The sequence below is a fragment of the Empidonax traillii genome, unplaced genomic scaffold (assembly GCF_003031625.1).
Source record: "Empidonax traillii isolate 1590-97213 ecotype Southwest subspecies unplaced genomic scaffold, ASM303162v1 scaffold317:size617950, whole genome shotgun sequence".
NCBI lineage: Eukaryota > Metazoa > Chordata > Aves > Passeriformes > Tyrannidae > Empidonax > Empidonax traillii.
In genome coordinates, this window is record NW_020955510.1 from 266,652 (window position 1) to 273,129 (window position 6,478).

General features: G+C 42.8%; 1 protein-coding gene across 4 annotated transcripts in view; it reads right to left on the reverse strand.

The window, feature by feature from the left end:
* SATB2 (SATB homeobox 2) overlaps positions 1-6,478 on the reverse strand; it is a 218,956-nt gene that overhangs the window by 3,715 nt on the left and 208,763 nt on the right. The gene's annotated exons all lie outside the window — the stretch shown is intronic.

Sequence of the window (6,478 nt, forward strand, 5' to 3'; positions counted from 1 at the left end):
GATTTGTTAAGATTTTCCTTCTATGAAGAGTGACAGCATAGTAGCTCCACATAGGTGGCTTTAATGTGTCTCCTGAACAGATTTCTCTGTATTACATCTGTAGCAATTTCACCAGTTGAGGAGTTCTTAGTTCATATAATTATAGCCCTCCATTCTGAGAAACCCTCTGGGCAAACGCGCTTTTGCAGTCTTGTAACAGATTTTCACCAGCAGTATCTCCTTTTCGGCAAGTTTAAAGAAAGCATATGTAGCTCTTAATCTTCCTAACAGCCACTTAAAATGACTAAGAAAGGGCCTTGTGCAGCCCTTATTCCAGGGGAAAAAAATACCTGCTCTGAATTGTTCAAAACACAGAGGAGTTCCACATGCTTTCTTTAAAACCAAATCTATACATGAGAGATTAAGGAAAAAAATCCCCTACAGGATTGAAGGCTGGATTTGCCCAGAGGTTTCTTCAGATGCGGGGAAATAATTATTAGAACTCAACACTCAGAGCTAACAAAATCAATATGGGTAGCTATTTTCTTCCACAAATAAGAGGGAATTCTGGCTCTTCAACCAAGAAGAAAATGTCTTTGCTACAAACTGTAACATCCAGAAAATCAACCCTACATTAATGCTCTCTAAAGGGAAAAAATAAGGATAAACAATGGAAATGTGCTGAGAACTTGCACTGAATTTTACACATGTGTTGAGCCCCCAGCAAAATGCTACACTAGTCAAGCTATTACTACAAGAGGGAAGTCCACTGTGGAATATCAGCCTGTTATGCAAATAAATAAAAAGGTTCTATGCCAAAGAGCCCCTTATTCATTTCCTTCATCAAACGCTGGTGCCATGGTAATTTGTCACATACAGCGATCTCCAGTCATGGTTTCTGAAGAACAGCTCGCAGTTCCCAGCCACTGCCCCACCGTACATGTGGCCGGGGAGCTGAGCCTGGAGGAGATGCTGTGACAGCCTGGCCAGGACACTGCCCTTCTCCTGCTGCCCCTGGTGGCACTCGGCCGGCCCTGAGGGACTGCAGCTCCACCGAGCACAGGGGCAGGACACAGCACCACGTCCCTGGTGCCTGGATGAGCAGCTAAGAGCAGGTGTCCCACTGGTGACAGGCAGGGCTTGCCAAAAGAGCCACTCGTGGGCAGAAACGCTGCCAACCTGTTTCGGTGCCAATACATACATTTTCCTCCCAAGCACGTAAATACTCAGGGTGTTATAGGAATGGAGCTAACCAAGGAGTGGGGGAAAGGAGAAACTCAAATGGAAATGACAGATACTCTGATTTATGTTTTATTACATGTCTTGTAATAAAAGAGCATAATGTTCCAATGCATGGAATCACTCAGCTGTTCTTTGAGGATTTCTTTTTTGTCCATGGATTGTTTTCAAAGAGAAGGACTGACGTTCCCAAATAGAAGGGTTACAGACAAGGGTGGGATCCGCACCTACGTCAGCAGGGAGCACTGGAAGTAGCGGAGCCAGGATTGCTGAAATAGCCAAGGACCCAGACTCGTAAATTTGTCACACAGACCCTACCTACTTATCTCCCCTGTAGTGCCTTCTGGCCCTGTCCCCTGACACTGTAAGACCCAGAGCAGCCAAAATCAAAAGGATTTAGCACTACAAATAAACTGCCAGGGAACTTACAGGCAGCGTCACAATGAAAAGCCGCAAGGAGCATTGCTAATCAGAAGCTGGATTGAAGTAGCAGTAACAGAGATAGAAACACATCCAGAAAGGGTGAGAATTACACAGTTCGTTCTTGTTGGACTTGGAAGGGGTTTTTTTTCCCTTTTCAGTTGACAAATAGCATGAGAAATGATCCAGCTTGAAAAATGTTACAAGATTTCCAATCAAATATAATGATGAAAAAAATCCAACAATACAGGATCAGCAGCAGTAAAATGTTTAATTTGAAAGAGATGAAGAGATGCCTACAGCATCTATAAAGCAATCAACCAAAGAGAGGGCTGAGAGCGGGAGGGAAAGAATGATTTCAATTAACCCTTCCTTTTCTGGAGCGACCTCTCCACCCTCTCCAGAAGAGAAAACGCAAAATCCAGGGGTAATCACTGTAAAATATTAGAAAAAGGTTGCATTTTATTTCTCTTATTTTTATCTTAAGTAATAAAAAAAGCTTAAGATGTTCTTGTAACAGATAAATCTCATCATTTCGCTAGCTTCTGGGGGCTTTGCTCTGGATTGCCAGTGGCATTAACAAAGGATTTCAGCCACACTACATTCTTTAGTGACACAAGTTTACCCATATACAGAGAGGTGGACAAATGTACAGAATTTCCTTCAGGTTTAGGCTGTGGTCAGTTTTGCAATACCTTCTGACAATATGGACTACTTAACACAAATGAAAATGTTTCTCTGTGCAAACCAGATCAACTGCTGAGGCACACGGTACAATATGAAATCTAAATTACCTTTTTGTTAAATATTTGCTTTAAACTACATTTGTAAAAGCATGCTGATCAATTTGGGTGATTTGTTTACTTCATGTCTGGTTCTGCATGTCACAGCCTCACTGAGGAAATGGACCATTTTCGGCAGTCCCAGACTTTCAGATCTTGGGTCATTATTAAGCACTTTAACCTGCAGGTAAAATTTCAGCTGTGCTGTGCATGCCCTGCTGTAACACTTTAGGGTTCGGGTCAGTGCTGCTCTGAGGAAGGAATCATTTCTGATCTTCTGTGACAAAGTACAAATGCAGTGCATTTTCCAGTGCAGGTAAACCCCCAACAGTGGTCTGACCTACCACCATGTACATGATGGGCTTCTGAGAGAAGGGACAAAAACAATGGCCATGCTCAGCTTTCATTTTCCTAGGAAAGCTGGGGCTGTGCTCAGAAGAATGCATATCATGGCATAGGTGCCCTGTGCCTCCATTTCCCACCGCCTTCTCCATCCCTCATGCCCTTCCTCACCACTCCCCAGCCACAAGTGGGGCAGCCTCCTCCTCCTCCACATCCACTACCATCTGGAGCTGACTTCCCCATCTACTTTCAAATCAAATGTGAAGATACAGATTTCCTTCCATGCCCACAGGACTTATTCTTTCCATCCCTTCAAGGGATTTGATGTTTAAACTGTACAGGTACAGCTGCCAACTCAGCATTTCAGAACAGAGCAGCTTTGGAAGATGTTGCTTCATGAAGGTTCGTTCATGTAGACTTTCACCTCACAAACAGACTCATTTTTTTCTAATAAATTAACCTGTCCTGGTAAAAAACTTGCAAGAAAATGACTGTGATGGAAGTTGACTTTAAATGATAAAGTGACTGGTCTTAGATTGCACTGCACTGAAATATGATTTGAAGGCCACAATGAAAACCAGCTGGAAGCCATGTGTAAAATATAATAGTACATGCCTACAGGGAAGGAAGTGAGATATTGAATGATTAAATTTAGGAGAGTATATAATGTAGTGTATCATTATGGGAGTGATCAGGATTATTTGCAATAAGCTAAGGGTTTGTGGTCTATCTAAAATCCAAACCCAAGAATTATTTGGGGGGAAGGGATTGCTGAACTGTTTTACACGTATCCATTCCCCATGTCTCAAGGATGCTTTCCCAGAAGAAACCTGATTTCAGTGTTCACACAGCAAAGAGAGGTGAGCAGACCCAAACTGAAAGATGAATGTCATGCAATTGCAGTCTGTGTCTGTACTGTATTTAATTTTGGCTGGATTCACTATGCCACTGATGTTTGTTTCCATTTCCACCCACTTCCTAGCTAGAACAAGACACGTGAAATTGGTGAGTTGCTAAGGGGAGCCAAGCAGGATATGCTTGAGTGGGGTACACACACGCACTCGGGCACAGCAGCGAGGCACCAGCTGGCAACACTCACTCTGTGACATGCCACCTTCCACTGCCTGAGCAGCCTTTGAAGCACATCGGAATCAGAAACTGCATTTCTATGGGAAAAACCCCAGCTCTTCTGTTTCATAGTGTGGTTCTGCCCCTCCCTTTGCAGCCATGTGAGCTCCTTTCTGCTAGGATTTTCTGAGATGATAAGAGACTGACTAAGAGAACCACCAAAAATTTCACACTCTTGAAACACTGTGCATTTGCAGCAGAGGCTGCCCTTTTGAACAGACACCACCTTGCTCTGTGCACTGAGTCAGCACCAACAGGTACCTCAAGTGGCATGTGTTGGCCAATATCAATTTTCATAACCCAAACCCACAAGGAGTAAAGTTGAATGGATTTGCCTTCTCTTTGCCAGAGGAGGTTTAAATAGGATATTAGAAAAGATTTCTTCACTGAAAGGGTTGCCAAGCACTGGAACAGGCTACCAAGGGAAGTGGTGGAGTCACCATCCCTGAAGGTATTTAAAAGATGTACAGATGTGGCACTTAGGGACCTGGCTTAGTGGTGGGCTTGGCAGTGCTGGGTTAATGGTTGGACTCGATGATCTTAAAGGCCTTTTCCAAACAAAATGGTTCTATGAATCTATTCTGCACAGTGGGAAGGGGTCTCATCTTTTAGCTTTCCTTCACATTTACGTTGCTCTCATAGCCAGCCATAACACTGTATCACAGCAAGGATTTTTATGCCGAAGATGGCAAATTTTTAGCCTGCTTAAGGAGCCCAAAATAAAAGCCAGAGAGAATACACAAATGTTACAAACGTAGCTCCAGTACCTGCACTTGGTACACCCAACACCAGCCCTCTACTACATCCCTTAAAGCATTCACGGCTACTCAGCAGGAGTCACCACCGAGAAAACAATTCACTACATACCTCATGTAAATGAGCTTGTTGGAAAAGTTCATTCCCAATGGATAGCTGAAGTCAGAGGGAGGGTGGAGGACAGGCCTAAACAAGGTGTTCAGATGCACTTCACTGAGCACTTCTGCACGCTGAGAGCCCACGGGCAGTGCCTAGCTATCATGTTAAGAGTTTACTTAAGAGACAAACTCTATCACCTTGCAACAAAATCTCATACCTAGAAGGAGGCACTGTCCTTCATAGAAGGTCTTACAGGAATAATCTGCAGAAGATTATCCATTCAAATAAACAGCCTTACACTCTCTAGCCATGATCTCACTTTCTTCACATACAGAAATGTGCAAGAAGAGAACAGGGCAAGCTGCTGCCATAAACAGGCTTGCACCCTGACGGCCTCCCAGACCAGGGTTTGCAGGGGTAAGAACATTAATTAGACACAATCACTGTGCCAAGACTCTTTACAGGTTTTCAGGAATGTCTGTACAAGAAACTGTAGCAGAAGTTACAATTTACACCTGTGTTCATTTCTTTCCTATTCAAAATGTGGTTATTAGACTACTCTTTTTTTTTCCCTCTTGCAAAAACACTTTCATTTGGGTAAACACTGCAGTACTAGTCACAGTTCCAAAGGAAGTATTTTCTCTGGGCTCGTTCTCAGAGTGATTTCACACCTTGACACCATAAAGCTGTGTTAAAGACTGTGGTTTAGTTTCCTTGCTTTTCTTGGATTATACAGTATCCTAAGGTCAAAACTCAGGGAAATCCAAAACTGTTATTAAAAAAGAAAAAGTATCTATGAAGTGATGACAAATTGCAGACTACAGGTGTTAGATTACATTTTGACTCCAGGCAGGTTTAATATACTTTAGTTTCCTTTTACAATTGCCCTTAGCAGATACTGTTATCGGTAAGGGATTTAAAAAATATATGGTACTCAATAAAAGAAGACCGTGTCAAAAGAAATCAATATGAGCGTGCAAAATGGTAGGAAGTCTGACATGGATAAATATGTTCACTTTCATCTAACTTCAATCTGAACTTCTTTTAATTTTGTAGCTCAAATGCTGGCACACATCACGTGCATTTTCCAATGCACCTTAGTAATTGCTTCACAAGAGTAAACACCCTTATTAGAGATAATTATAATACATGTTTGTGATATGATGTGCCCTGTCTCAGGCAAGCCAGACCAAACCAGCCAACCAGAACTGGTGGCTACAACAGTTTTTAAGCCCTAGGTCCCATTCAGCTGCAAAGACAAAGCAGTCACACAGTAAAAAAATCCCCTGAATATTCAGGCCTTTCCTATCAGCCTTCATCTGCTTCTGACCACCACTGGAGCCAGAATATTGGATCAGACAAACCCTGTGTCCTAATCTCTCAGCTCTGAGGTACAAGTCACTCTCTGAGCTACACAAAAGGGGACTGAGAGAGAACTGTGAAGAGAGAACTTCCATGGGGAAGGTGAAGTCAAAGGCAAGTTTGGTTTGGAGGCCAGAATGTGAGCTGGTTGAAGCGATACATTTCAACATCTTTGGAGCACACTTCCCTTTGCTTTAGGGCAGTTGTCTTGCTTAGGGGCAGGAAACAGGCAGTGATCTGAAAGCATATCAAGACACCAAACAAACACCCAGCCTCTGAAATAGCAGCCCCATCCTGCAACTCTTCTCCTGGACCAAATTGTCAAAAATGGTCAAAAAGGTGACAAAAAAGACAAGAAGAATTAAAAAAAA